Below are 16251 nucleotides of genomic sequence, written 5' to 3'. Positions count from 1 at the left end.
CAGTGCTTTCCCCTCCTTCATTCTTTCTAACTGCAAAGGAAAGAATAACTTACACTAGGGTTACTTGAATTTATTCACATATTCTAATTAGAAATAAAAGTCCTGAATGGACCATTTATAGGACAGGACAATCACTTACTTGTAAGTAGAAAGTATACGGAAATGGAAATTGTCCATCAAGTCAGGCATTACTAAAATTATTACTTATTTAAATGTCAAAATGGTGTTTAATTAAAGATTGCTTACTTCACTTGATTCTCAGATCCTTAAGATGTAAAATATTTAAATGAACTGCATGAAATTTTTAGGAATAGATATGATTTTTTTCTACTTTTCACTGTAGGAATTAACATTAATTAGTAAAGGACACAGCTGACAGTTCAGCACTGACTTTGAAAATTTATATTATGGCTAAACATGTAATCTTAAAGAAAGAATATTTTTAGTATGAAATCAACATGTTAAATGATGTAAATCATATGCTGGACTATGTAAAACAAAATGATATAATTTTTCTCTATTTCGTATTTTGAGTTAGTTCCATGAACTTTCAAGGTCTTTTATATATTATATACAGATGGAAGCAAGGTATTTAGGTTTGTAAATACCAGTAGAAAAATAGGTCAACCAATAATAAGAGAAATAACACATTTCTCTAATAAATAAATAAATAATTTTAAATGAAAAATTAAAACTACTGGTACTGGTTCTGTTACTAGATGTATCAAGGAAGTCCATTTAGCCTCCATGGGCCTTGATTTATATCTTAAAAAATGAGAGAGTTGTACTTACTGAATAAAGTATCCTCTGGATTTTAAATATTTAAAAATTTCCTTCTTGCCCAATGAACTTAAACTCTTTCCTTTGAGATTTTAAGAGTGGGGAGAAATGTCGTTCATGCTTGCTCTCAAACACGATAAGGTAGACCGGAAGCTCAATTGGAAAGCCAGAGTATAATTTCTATATTAAAAATGTTGTGTTGACTAATGCAATAAATTTGTACTTAGTTATAAGTAGAGGTGATGAGTACTAGGGCACGTGATCAGTGCAAGTATGCCCCTGAGACAATATAATTTGCTGCAAATCAAAACAATCAGCAAGAGTGGATATATTTCCTTAATGGAGTACTGAGAGTTTATCAGCTCCTACTAGAGTGCTAATAAAAAAAAAAAAAAAATAGAAAGAAAAGGGAAAAGATTCACTTGAGTTTTTAAGCCTCAGTTATATAAAAAGGTTTTGCATATGTTATATCTTCATGATTAATAAATCTAGAAGGAGTAATTCCATGCTGAAGAGAACAATATAATAATTATAGAAAGGAATATAATTATTACAAGTGGATTCGATGAATAAAAATGTCATTTCGTTTCATTTACTTCCTTAGTATATCAGGCCATACTACAATGCTTTTGCTCCAATTGAACAGGCAGGTGGAATAAATATAGAATTTTAAAAACTTACAGTTTATAAAAAGAGGAAAAATGATATACTTTATTATCCAGAGGAGACTAGAAAGCCAATGAGAAATAATTCCTTTCCTCAGGCATTTGGTAAAAGAACCATCACTATATAGTGTCCATGAGATTCCCTGTGAATAACTGGCAATGTGAGGCTATAGTAGTCAGAGCTTTTTATTCCTTCCAAATCAGTTATTGTGCTGCTAATTAGAATTGGATATTGGTGGTAGTGGAAATGGAGGAGACTATCAATGTTACTTTGTGTTAAATTTTAATCACACAAGTTAGGACATTCAGAATTATGGTTTCCATGGTAACCGCAACACTGAGCCCTGTGTGAAGGCATTACAGTGGGGGTCTTTGATTAAAAGAAAGTAAACCAGAAGTGAAACAAAATGCTCCATATGTGCAGCTAAAGTTACCAAAAAAAAAATTCCAGCTCCCTTGTCCTTAATTATATTTGCTTAATGGTATGTCACGTGTTTGTGTGGTACACTGAAAAGTCTGTTGTAATTCTCCCGTGGATGCACCGTTTTCATTAGGTTCTAAATGATTATTTTTATAGCACCTTTTGCATTTTTTATAAGTTATTAAATATAATTTATTTTTTTCATTTTTAAAATATCTGGAGAATCTGACTTTAGGAAACTCATAATAATCCAGGTAGAGGGAGCACTTTTTTTTTTTTTTTTTACTGAACATATTTCTAAGTTTACAGTAACGGAAGATGGCTTCGTGCAGTGGATAAACTTATAGTACTGGGGGCGAAATAAAATGAATTCAGAGAATGTACAGCATTTTGAGTTAGTAAAAATAGTGGTAGAAATATTGTAGCAATAAAAAGTGGAGTCATTAATGACTATAGGCAAAATGTATTTGAAGAAGATTTATTTTTGAAGAATACATTTTAGTTAAGAAAGGTGATAATATTCACTAAACCATTAGGTTACATTTCTATCTCTTTTTAGATACAATCAATGTAATATTTAATGTATACTGGAAAACAATCATGTTACCTGCAATTAAATAAATATGCAAGCCTGACTGAGAAATGTTTCTGCTGTAGGAGCAGAGGAGGCCTGCTCAAGTGAGAAATCTGTCCTGTGTTGTAATAGTGCTTTACTCAGTGAGTATCTATTACTGGTTTAGTTATGCAAAATTTGTCATCATCTAAGTTTACGTGCTCCGAGGAGCATATAGTCTAGCAATATTTTTGCTAAGAATAAGTAAAAATAAGGACATATTTTTTTCTACATATCCATTTTTAAATATAGCAGATGTTAATCAGAGTAATATTTCTAAAGATATGGTTCAAAAATTCTTAGATTTAAATCAGATAATGAAGTCTCAGTGCCTCTTTATTAATAACACCAATGTGCCAGGCTTTAGAATCAAACACCATTGTACAGGCCATTAGTCTTTTGCAGAGGCCAGCAAACTTGTTCTGTAAAGGACCAGATTGTAAACATTATAGGCTTTGTGGGCCATGTGGTTTTGTCCTTACACTCTACCTTGTAGGACAAAGGTGGCCGTAGACAATGTATAAAGAAGTTACCATAGTTGTCTTCTAATAAAACTTTAATGTTGGTGTCGTTGTTAGGTGCCGTCGAGTCAGTTCCGACTCATAGCGACCCTATGTACAACAGAACGAAACACTGCCCGGTCCTGCGCCATCCTCACAATCCTTGTTATGCTTGAGCTCATTGTTGCAGTCACTGTGTCAATCCACCTTGTTGAGGGCCTTCCTCTCTTCCATTGATGCTGTACTCTGCCAAACATGATGTCCTTCTCCAGGGACTGATCCCTCCTGACAACATGTCCAAAGTATGCTAGACGGAGTCTCACCATCCTTGCCTCTAAGAAGTATTCTGGCCACACTTCTTCCAAGACAGATTTGTTTGTTCTTTTGGCAGCTGATGGTATATTCAATATTCTTCGCCAACACCACGATTCAAAGGCATCAACTCTTCTTCAATCTTCCTTATTCATTGTCCACCTTTCACATGCATATGATGTGATTGAAAATACCATGGCTTGGATCAGGCACACCTTAGTCTTCAGGGTGACATCTTTGCTCTTCAACACTTTGAAGAGGTCCTTTGCAACAGATTTACCCAATGCAATGCATCTTTTGATTTCTTGACTGCTGCTTCCATGGCTGTTGATTGTGGATCCAAGTAAAATGAAATCCTTGACAACTTCAATCTATTCTCCATTTATCATGATGTTGCTCATTGGTCCAGTTGTGAGGATTTTTGTTTTCTTTATGTTGAGGTATAATCCATACTGAAGGCTGTGGTCTTTGATCTTCATTAGTAAGTGCTCCAAGTCCTCTTCACTTTCAGCAAGCAAGATTGTGTCATCTGCATAATGCAGGTTGTTAATGAGTCTTCCTCCAATCCTGATGCCCCGTTCTTCTTCATATAGTCCAGCTTCTCATATTATTTGTTCAGCATACAGATTAAATAGGTATGGTGAAAGAATACAACCCTGATGCACACCTTTCCTGACTTTAAACCAATCAGTATCCCCTTGTTCTGTCCGAACAACTGCCTCTTGATCTATATAAAGGTTCCTCATGAGCACAATTAAGTGTTCTGAAATTCCCATTCTTCGCAATCTTGTCCGTAGTTTTTTATGATCCACACAGTCGAATGCCTTTGCATAGTCAATAAAACAGGTAAACATCCTTCTGGTATTCTCTGCTTTCAGCCAGGATCCGTCTGACATCAGCAATGATATCTCTGGTTCCACGTCCTCTTCTGAAACCAGCCTGAATTTCTGGCATTTCCCTGTCAATATACTGCTGCAGCCGTTTTTGAAGGATCTTCAACAAAATTTTGCTTGTGTGTGATATTAATAGATATTGTTCTATAATTTGCACATTCGGTTGGATCACCTTTCTTGGGAATAGGCATAAATATGGATCTCTTCCAGTCAGTTGGGCAGGAAGCTGTCTTCCATATTTCTTGGCATAGATGAGTGAGCACCTCCAGTGCTGCATCTGTTTGTTGAAACATCTCAATTGATATTCCATCATTTCCTGGAGCCTTGTTTTTCGCCAGTGCCTTCAGTGCAGCTTGGACTTCTTCCTTCAGTACCATCAGTTCCTGATCATATGCCACCTCTTGAAATGGTTGAATATCAACTAATTATTTTGGGTATAATGACTCTGTGTATTTCTTCCATCTTCTTTTGGTGCTTCCTGCGTCATTTAATATTTTCCCCATCGAATCCTTCAGTATTGCAACTCGAGGCTTGAGTTTTTTCTTCAGTTCTTTCAGCTTGGGAAACACCAAGCATGGTCTTCCCTTTTGGTTTTCCATCTCCAGCTCTTTGCACATATCATCATGATACTTCACTTTGTCTTCTCAAGAGGCCCTTTGAAATCTTCTGTTCAGTTCTTTTACCTCATCGATTTTTCCTTTTGTGTTAGCTGCTCAACACTCAAGAGCAAGTTTCAGAGTCTCCTTGGTCTTTTCTTTCTTTCCTGTCTTTTCAGTGACCTCTTGCTTTCTTCATGGATGATGTCCTTGATGTCATTCCACATCTCGTCTGGTCTGCGGTCACTAGCGTTCAGTGTGTCAAATCTATTCTTCAGATGGTCTCTAAATTCAGGTAGGATATATTCAAGGTCATATTTTGGCTCTCATGGACTTGCTCTGATTTTCTTCAGTTTCAGCTTGAACTTGCATATGAGCAATTGATGGTCTGTTCCATAGTCGGCCCCTGGCCTTGTTCTGACGGATAATATTGAGCTTTTCCATCGTCTCTTTCCATAGATGTAGTCAATTTGATTTCTATGTATTCCATCTGGCGAGGTCCCTGTGTATAGCTGCCATTTATGTTGGTGAAAGAAGGTAAATGCAATGAAGAAGTTGTTGGTCTTGCAAAATTCTATCATTCGATCTCTGTCATTGTTTCTATTCACCAAGGCCATATTTTCCAACTACTGATCCTTCTTCATTTCCAACTTTTGCATTCGAATCACCAGTAATTATCAATGCATCTTGATTGAATGTTTGATCAATTTCAGACTGCAGCAGCTGATAAAAATCTTCTATGTCTTCATCTTGGCCCTAGTGGTTGGCGGGTAAATTTGAATAATAGCCATATTAACTGGTCTTCCTTGTAGGAGTATGGATATTATTCTATTAGTGACAGCGCTGTACTTCAGGATAGATCTTGAAACGTTCTTTTTGACGATGAATGCAACACCATTCCTCTTCGAGTTGTCATTCCCAGCATAGTAGACTATATGATTGTCTGATTCAAATGGCCAATACCAGTCCTTTTCAGCTCACTAATGCCTAGGATATCGATATTTATGTGTTCCGTTTCATTTTTGACTATTTCCATTTTTCCTAGATTCATACTTCGTACATTCCAGGTTCTGATTATTAATGGATGTTTGCAGCTGTTTCTTCTCATTTTGAGTCATGCCACGTCAGCAAATGAAGGTCCTGAAAGCTTTACTCCATCCACATCATTAAGGTCGACTCTACTTTGAGGAGGCAGCTCTTCCCCAGTCATCTTTTGAGTGCCTGCCAACCTGGGGGGCTCATCTTCCAGCACTATATCAGATAATGTTCCGCTGTTATTCATAAGGTTTTCACTGGCTAATGCTTTTCAGAAGTAAACTGCCGGGTCCTTCTTCCTAGTCTGCCTTAGTCTGGAAGCTCAGCTGAAACCTCTCCTCTATGGGTGACCCTGCTGGTATCTGAATACTGGCGGCATAGCTTCCAGCATCACAGCAAGACACAAACTCCTACAGTATGACAAACTGACAGACACGTGAGGGAAAACTTTAATAGACTCCAAAATTCAAAGTTCATATAATGTTCAGGTGTTATGATATATTCCTCTTCTTTCAATTTTTTTTTTTTTTCAACTCTTTGGAAACCATACAGGGTAAGTCTGCTCTGTCGTATAAGGTCACTATGAGTTGGAATCAACTCAACTGCGAGGTTTTTTTTTGTTTTTTGTTTTTTTTAATATAGAAAACATTCTTCACTTGTAGTACCTATGAAAATAGGCAGTATGGCAGTGTGGGCTGTAATTTGCCAGATTTTGGTAAATTGGATTTTATGGTTTTGTTTTTATTTTTTGCACTCTGAATTTATTTTTTATTTGCATGACAAAATTTGTACTTTAATGTTATGCATTCAAAATTATTTTTCAAAATTTTACATGATTTCCATTAATTTGAATGTTTGATGATACATTTTGTTTTGAAACAATGGTAATATGATTTTTGTGGATTTGAGAGGCCCAGTAAATAGCAACCCATTTTCCCATGTGAGTTTTAATCGAATTGAGAGCTAGACAAGGATTTGTACAGATGGAGATCAAAATATCAATACAGTGGTTAGAGAATGTAGTTTACATGCATGGCTACAATGGGCTCTCCAATAGCACATCCTGAAATGAAACAGACTTATTCACCCAGTGCCAAGCACAGCCAGATATATGCCAGCCTTCTCATGTAGGGTGATGGCCCTATAAATCTTATAGTGTGTGTGTGACTGCCCAGAAATGGGAGGGAGAAAGAGAATGAGGTGGGTAAGTCAAGTTCCTTTCTTAAACTCATTAGTAGGAGATGCCACTCTTCTTCCTTCAAGCAGAATGAGTAAAGGGTGACAGAGGCCAGATAGTTAAAATTAAACGCTGTTCTTTCTCATAGAAAAATGGGTTCAGGTTAAAGGCAGGTCTTCTCCAACATCATCTTTTATTGTTTATTCATTCATTAATTTATTTAACACATTTTTGTAGACACCTACTCTGTGCTCATCTCGGTGCTAGTTGCTGGACATATAATGTTGCAAGTTCCTGGTGCCCTCGTGTTGAGTGGCACATAATTACCTATTGGTACAAACAGACATTACTCAAAGAATTGCGCATATAATGTGTAATTGTGAAATGAAATAACTTCTCTGAAGGAAACAAGTAGTATTTTGACTGAACCTTGTGATAAAGAAACCTAACTTCGCCTGATGTGTTCAGGAAAGGCATCCCTGTGGACTAGAGAGGAGTGTTTTAAAGACAGGAATCAGCCTGTGAAAAAACTATGTCTCTGTAGGGGGCATGTCTGTAGTCCTTTTGGTTCAGTTGCTGTGAAGGGACTAGTACTTTGCCTTTCCCAATTGCAATGTACTTTTTGGTCTGCAAAAATACAAGAATAAATCCATGATATCTATAAAAATCTTCTCAGTTTAACTTTAAAAAATCTACTGGAAAATGTATAGAATCATGTCATTTGACACTTCTTTATTCTGCCTTTAATGTTTACTGTCATGGGTGAGGCCTCAACTAAGGCTTACTGCTAAGAAATGAAAATATTATTTCACAGATTAATTGCTTATCAATCAAAAAATAAAAATCTGGATACAGTATATAAGTAGTTTAGTCTAAATCAATACCATGCTTAATTGTGTCCTGTGAAAAAGGTACCTGGTTAATATCAGTCAAAAGGGAAAGAATGATTCATGTTTTCAATAATCAAGCCAAAAAGTGTCACTGTTGTGGTTATGTAATGGCTTTAATAAAAAGATTTATTTTTTTTTCACTCTGTTGTACATTACTAGGTTCTAATATTGCAAAAAAAAAAAAAAATATTGGAAATGTATATCAAAATAGACCCAGATAAATACAAGTTGAATAGACCATAGAGTTTATTGCATGCACCAGTAGGCATCCAGTGCAAAACAAGGCATTCACGCAGTAGTCAAATAACTAGTAATTGGCTCCTACTAACCAAAATGATGGCATATATATAGAAAACTGAGATTTAAATAAAGATGGGGTAAGTATGCTTACATCTGAGTCCACTTGACCAGAAATTCTTTGCTACACCCTTCGAAATATCTTCACGCTAGCTACTTACCCCTTTGAAAACAGATGGAATTAACTGAGGAGGGTATATCGTGCCGGTCCCTGATGTTAAGAGTCTTTGGAACCACTGCGGCTCGCTCATTATGGAGCATACAAAATTATTGGCAGATTTTTTTAATCTTGATTTTACAGTGAATAAATGATTGCAATAGCAAAGGAAACATAATATTTTATAGGCTTTGAGATATTTTCCATGTGAGTCAGCAGCTCAGTCTTGATTGTAATTAGTATTATACTAACTATATACATTTCTTCACAATTCTATAAGAAGTTAACACGTAGCACCAAATCTTAGCTGAACTAGTCATGATCCACCTAGTCCAGATGCCTATTTATAGCAATGCCCAAAGGGACCTTTAATTTGAGATTTATGTTGACAACCAAAGATTTCATTAAGAATGACTGAAGCATGCCTATGGCATGAGAACTATGTAATCAGTATGATGCAGAATCAAACCTAAATATTTTAAAAATCCATTAGACCATATGGAATGGGAAACTATATTCTGGTGCACCATTTATTTCAGTTAATGCAAACTGCCCTAGTCTTTAGATAGAGTTATATAATATAAAATTATATGCTAAATATTAATAGAGACCATGAGATGTAGTTTTTTTTTTTTTCTTTTATTTATGGATGCTGAGTTTGGAATCATAGAATTTGATCCTATCTTTACTAAATTCTTATGTTAACAGACTTCTTTGTATTAAGTACAAAACATGTTTTTCACATTGCCAAATGCTAAGCTTTCTAAATAGTTAACATTATTCAGTTTAGTGGTCAGCCACAAGCAAAAAAGAGAATGCATTTTGATCTGACTAATTCAACATCTGGTTGTCACTGTAATACTAAGCCTACCAGAAATGTTCTTTGCCAGATGTGATTTATATTTTATTCAGTTCAGCCAAATGGATTTGAAAAGAATTCAGCAATCTTACCAGAAATAAGCAAACCTCAAACAGTTTATACATTCATTCATTAAAATGGTGAAAACAGTCAAAATGAGAATAGTTACTGTTTATTGACAAGGCCTGGATACCTTCTATTTGCATATATATTACCTTGTTTAATTTTCCCATTATCTCTGTGAGGATAGTTTCTTCTTGCTCCTCCAGTGTAGATAAGCAAAGTGAAGATAACAAACTTGTGGAAGGTCATACAGCTAATATATAGAAGAGCCAAGCTTTAAATCCAAGCTGAGATTGAATCGCTATACATGTGTATACCTTCCATTGATGTTGCTATATTACTTTGCCGCTGCCTATAAGAATTGCTTTGGTGACTAAATTCTACAGGTCAAATGTCTTAATTCTTATAATATTTAATGAGAGGCTGCATGCTGCTCTTATGAATTATGAGTATATTTTAATAGAGAGAAAGATAGTTGCCATAGAGTTGACTTCAACTCATGGCAAACTTATATATAACAGAAGGAAACATTGCCCAGTCCTGTGACATCCTCATGATCACTGGCATGCTTGAGTTCATTGTTACAGTGTTGTCCCAATCCATCTCACCAAGAGTCTCCCTTACCCTCGCTGGCCCTATATACTTCACCAAACATGATGTCTTTCTCCAGTGACTGATCCTTCCTTATGACATGTCCAACCCAGCAAGTCAGAGGATGTCCTATTGTGTTCCATAATGTTTTCATTGGCTAACTTTTGGAACTCGAAAGCCAGGCCTTTCTTTCTAGTCTGTCTTAGTCTGGAAGTGCTTCTAAAACCTTTGGTGACCCTGCTGGTATTTGAAATACAGGTGGGACAGCTTCCAGCACCATAGAAATATGCAAGTTACCACAGCTCAACAAACTGGCAGATGGCCAGTGGATACATTTTAAAGAAGATATATATTATTATGAGAGACTGAGAAGGCAATGTTTTATCAATATGTCTTTCTCTGGTGAGCAAACAGATTTTTTACTGTGTTTAAAATACTTTTTAATATCTCCGTGTTAATAGATCATGTGCTTTTATGAAAAAAATTAAGTGAGATATTATGTCATTTCCACATTTATATTGTTTTAAAATTAACTTTTCCCTTTTCTTATTTATTAAAACACAACAGGATAGGAAAGTTGGCTAATAAATCATTGGAGTTATCAAACATTTGCTACACATTCATCTTTGGGGAGGAAAAGGTAGTTCACATATTTTAAACTGTAATGTGTTTGTAGAAGAGTAAATTCTGTACAACTTATTCAACAGTCCAGGTTAGTAAAAATGTAAAACACTGTTAGTATTGTTCTTTAATAGGTGAGCTTATCTCCTGTAATGGCCAAATGATGTCATTGGTATTTCCTTTAGCTAATAACAGTATGCTGTATGCTACAAATCATTTCATGGAACCAACTGTCATAAAATATAGTGCTAGGTTTTATATTACAGCTAAGGTTAAGAATAACAAAATACAGCGTTATGGATATAATTACTTTAGTCTTATTTGTATAGGTTATATTGCATTCTTCTGACATTCTAAGTCAGGCAAATAATTATAAAAGTAATTCAGCAGGGTTCTATACTTTGTTTTCAGTGATAAAATTTATATTTAATACCTAAATCTGATAAAATTAAATCTTAGAACAATTTATTATAATTTTGCAGAATTAATAGTATGGACAATTTAAGGTAATTTTTTCCAGTGGAAGCCAAGATTAGAGTCACATAGGAAAAAACTGCATTGGATAATTTTATTAAAATAAGAGCCACCCACTTTGATATTGCAGAAGTGTGTATGTCATTAGTCTTTTACAAATTAATTTTCTTTTCCCTTGAAATCCACAATGAGAAATTAGTCCCTGTCCTTTAAAATTTGATGAATTCTGAAAGTATAGTAAAAAAGGTAATCCCTTTATTTTCTTTGCTTATATTCTATGAAGCCTTCAAATTTCAAAGTCCAATGTTCTTAAGATTTTTTTCTATTCATGACATTTTGATGGTAGCTTATAGCTGTTCAAAAGAAACAGAAGAAAATGACAGACATGTAAGCTCATTTGTAGTTTATATTGTATCTTGTTTTGCCTTCAAAACAAAGCCTTATAACAACAGTTTCTCTGTCATCATTATAGAACAAGTTGAAGTATTGGGAAAAGACAATAGAGATTCAAATCCCAAGAGATGAAGGAGGCTGGATTAGCTCATATGCAATGTACATACTTTACCGTTAATTTCACAAATGCACACATTTAAAGCTATAAAAACTATTTTGGCTTTTGGCTTGCATTCTCCAGTATAATGGGTGTACTCTATAAATAAGTGAATGCATACGTTAGGCAATGAATGAACAAATGACTTAATAAATAAGTGAAAGAATTCTTTTGGAAATCACGAACTCAAAACTAATGCTTAGTTTTCCATAAACACTTTGTATACTGTAATTCTTAAGAATGAGTCTGGAAAAATAACCATCTAAATTTTAGCACACATAATGGTGAGGTTACATTACATCATTTCTGGAACAAGGAGTGGGGTGCAGGGATGGAAAGAAAAATAAGAGGAAACCCTAATAAAGATGAAGGAACTCAGTAGTATTTATAAGATGAATCTAAGGATCTCATAGGGAAATATCACAAAATTTAATATGGAACAAGGTTTTTTTTAAAGATCTCATTAACCTGACATTATACTCTTCTGTATGCTTTCTTTTTGTGGAGGTTTTGCCTTTACTTTGCCTCCAATGAATTCCAAATGCAGCAAGGTTATTAGCTTGGCCCTTACTTCTCTTGCTGGTCCCCAGTTGGCCAATGAGAAGGCTATTTTAAACTACTGACCTTGCACCTGGGTATTTCCAGCCCATGGGGGTATAAGCTGCCATTCATTTTTTTCCTGCTTTGTTGCTTGTAAAGACTTGCCTCTTTTCTGACTATATAGAGATTATTTCATCTTTCCCTGCTTATGAGAATAGGTTACTAGAAGCCCCACATCTATTTTACATCTTACTGGTATGGCGCTGACTTTGGACTGCAGCCTGGTTGTCTGTCTTAAGCCTTTGAAAACATACCTTACATACTAGTATTTAAGCTGCAAATTGATTTTTAACCTAGATTATTTAATTTATTTATGTAAAGTCCAAAAGTCAGTAATGATACATTTTTAGACTCTTGAAACTAGTATGTGTTGTTTTAAGCCAAGATTCAAATATAAATTGGGTGATTGTTTTTTTTTTCTTAGAAATTCCATGAAATAACACAGAGTATGTATGATACCATTTTGATACATGAGTGCATTTTGCCATTTGTAGCATGCTGTTAAGCTTACTTCTGAGGGTTTAAATTATTCTTATAGATTTTTTTCCCCAAAAGGAACATTAATAATGAAGAGAGCTGTTGATTCTTCAGTTTAAATGTACTGATTTTTAAGTCTAAATAATGCAGTTTCCTTATTAATTTTACCTTCTTGAGTCTTAACCTGTCATTGAGAACAGTGATTTTGGCTGTGGAATTATAATACTGGCATTTTCTGCCCTAGACTGAGTTTGTCTGGATCATTAGTTTGGTTTTCCAATTATCTTTTAATAAAAGCAAAAATACATTTTGAGGAAAAAAATTCACTCATAAATTTCTAATTTGTTGAAAAGTTTTAAATTTATGTCTTGCCCATATAGCTCATCCTTACATAAGTTTTTCCTTTTTCATCTTTATCCAGCTGCATACATATCATTTGTTTTCTTTTCTGATGTGTCTAAAAATAATAGTCATAATTAATTCAGAAACCTAAAACTCTAGTCCACATGAACCAAATGAAAGAAAGCCATCCAGAAAACCTAGTTACATAGAGCTCAAAAATGTTTCAGCTATAGACAAAATCATCTCATTTATTTTTTCCTCCCTGCCTTAGCAATAGCTGAAAAAAGAATATGAACATAAACTCCTTTTAACCAGAGTTTGAACCAGAAAATAAAAGAATCTCCTTAAAAATCTTTTCAAAAATAATTTGTAATCAATGACTCCTATATCTTTCCAGGGTACCAAAAATAATTGTGCTGATTTTTTTGATTGATTTTATTATCATAAACAAAAATATTGGCCATTGATTTTACCTGGGAGGTTAATGTAAAACAAGAATTGTGTTTTACAGTGCATTTCTTACTTTTGAAAAAGTGTTACCTTTAGGATTTTCAATGTGCTTTTGAATCTAAATTTGGTAGAATTAACACAGTATGGATCATTGTTTTTAATCCTTTAATTAAGGGATCACAGAATGGGAAGTTTAGGATACAGATAAAATAGTAAATGCACATTTTCTTTTTCTGTGAAGATGTATAAACGAATAATTTCTTTTATAAGGAGCAGCACAAAGCTGGTTCCTATGAGGCAGAGGTTAAAGGTGTTCCGAATGTACAGCTTTTCCAAGCTGCTGTACCACTCCATCATCTCTAACATCAACTACCCCCTCCCCCCCGCCAGCATTCTCACTTTTGTCTTTGGGTTCCCTAATTCACTGTAGCTTCTTGTAGAACTCAGGAACAATATAAAGAAATGACTCACATGGTTGTGGGAGGCTGGCAAGTCCCAAATTTGTGGGTCAGCTGCAGGCTTCTCCATGGCCCTCAGTGTCTGCCCACAGACACTTAGCTTCCTCCCACCGTTGGCCAGAAAGCCCACTTCCCTGTCTCCTGTGGGTCTCTCCTGCCAGTCTCTTCTTCCTTGGTGGTGGTGAGCACTTCTCTCTGCTCTGGAATCGGCTCTCTTTTAAGGCAAAACTAACCAATGCCCTTGGTGGGCCACAATTATCTTACTTATACAGTCCCACCCAGTCATTTCAGTGGGAGTTACAAGACCATGGTGAGAAAGGTCGTACTAAGTAATTCGTCACACCACAATGTATATACTAGATTTTGGCAATAGATAGTCCAGGTTGTTGTTTGTTTGTTTTTAATCTCCTTAAGAAACAAAACAAAACTGCTAAAATAGAACATTTAGACACTATCACAAATGTAACGGAAGAAAAAAATTGAAAATTTTGAAGTTCTTTGTTTCTGGTTATTCGTTATTTTAAAGAATTGGCTTTGGACATCTAAAAATTACCTGTGCTTTTTCATAACTTTGTGTTTGTAGTTCTGTAAGTGTGTGCTGTAAATAAGATTGGGTTCACTGGTGAGAGATATAGAACTTTTTATGAAACTTTTTGATATATTTGCAAAAACTTTGCAAAGAATTCCTGTGTACGCTTCACCCAAATCACCAATGTTAACATTTTATCTTTTACCACAGTAGTGCTTGCCTTTTCCTTTTCTCTTTCTCTGTATTTTAGTGTGTATTTTCTTTAAAAACAAACAATGTTCCCTTATATAACCACAGTACTATTATTAAAATTAGGAAATTAACAATGATAAAATACTTTTATCTCATCTTTAAACAGGGCCTACATAATTAGCAGGACTGAGTGCAAAATGATAATGTGGGTCCCTGGTAAGGAAGCTGTCTCCCCTTCCCATGAGCCCACACCCTAACTCACAGTGGAGAGGTGACTTCCGAGGGATTTCAACTTCTGTGCTCAGATTTAATACAGATCTGGTCTGAATTTGAGTGAGAGGCACTCGCAGGATACAATATGGTGCTGTCACCGTGGGGCCAAGACAGCTATCTTTTGTGCCCAACCTTCAGATTATGCAGGGTGGACACCCAGCCCCAACTCTTCCTGAGCCCGGCCCAGGCATCCATTCTGTGGGCAGACGGCAGAGGCAGTCGCAGGCTGGAGAGGATGTTGGGCAGGACCTGAGATTCCAAGGGGTAGAAAGTGGGCAACTGAGAACCTGTCCAGTGGAGATAATGGGAGGTAGGACCATGCATGAGCCAAGACTCCAAGCCCACTGCATATGCTCCATTACCCCAACCAAAAAAAAAAGAAAGAAAAACAAACGTGTTGCTTTCCACTTGATTCTGACCCACAGCAACCCTGTAGGACAGAGTAGAACTGCCCCATAGGGTTTTCACGGAACAGATGGTAGATTCGAACTGCCAACCTTTTGGTTAGCAGCTGAGCTCTTAGCCACTGCACCACCAGGGCTCTTCCATTGCCCCGCCAGACTTGATTCATGAAGCACAAATTCAAAGGTAAATTATTAAGAATTTCAAGATGATTACTGCAGAGCATTAAACCCCAAGCATGAGTCCTTTTCATTGTGGAACCTTGTGTTCCTGGACTGGTTGCATCCCCATGAAACCAGCCCTGTATATAAAAATTATTCACATTTCTCCACTTATGTCCATTATAGGAGTAGAAAATCCCAGATCATGCATTAGGTTCAAGTGGTCATGTCTCTTTAATTTCTTTTAATTTGAAACAGTTCCTCAGTCTTTCTTTGTATTTTATAACATTGGCATTTATGAAGAATACAGGACAGTTATTTTACAGAATGCTTCTCAGTTTGTTTTTATTTTCTGATGTTTTCTCATGATTAGATTCAGGTTATACATTTTTGGCAGGAGCACCACGGATGTGATGTAGGATTCTTCTCAGTTCATCACATCAGAAGGCAAATGATGTCAGTGAGAATAATTTGCCAGCCCTCTGTCTTCTGCAGAAATTGTTATAACAGAAAAATCAGAATTCTTTCTTGCTTACCAAGTTTTTCTTCACATAGATATGTAGATAACCAGCTATTTCAAGTGTATTAATACCTGGGTTTATACTTAAGGGCAGTATTTCAATTATTAATGATATTTTTCTATGACTGTACGTACAATTTTGGTTCACAGCTCTTTCCTTCTTTAACTTTTATCAGAAAAAGTTCAGTTCTCTTCATCGTTTCATTAAATTTTGTTTTCTCCTCCACATTCATGCCTCATTAGGATTTTCAAATCCATCTTAAGCTGAGCTATCAGGAAATCCTTGAGAAATATGAGAGGTTTTTCCAAACACTTTCAGAGAAGTGATGTTACAGAGAAAATAACTTCAAATT

Source organism: Loxodonta africana, chromosome 5 (genome assembly GCF_030014295.1).
Source record: "Loxodonta africana isolate mLoxAfr1 chromosome 5, mLoxAfr1.hap2, whole genome shotgun sequence".
Lineage (NCBI taxonomy): Eukaryota > Metazoa > Chordata > Mammalia > Proboscidea > Elephantidae > Loxodonta > Loxodonta africana.
The sequence above is the reverse complement of the archived record's forward strand: the minus strand, read 5'-3'. Positions refer to the sequence as shown.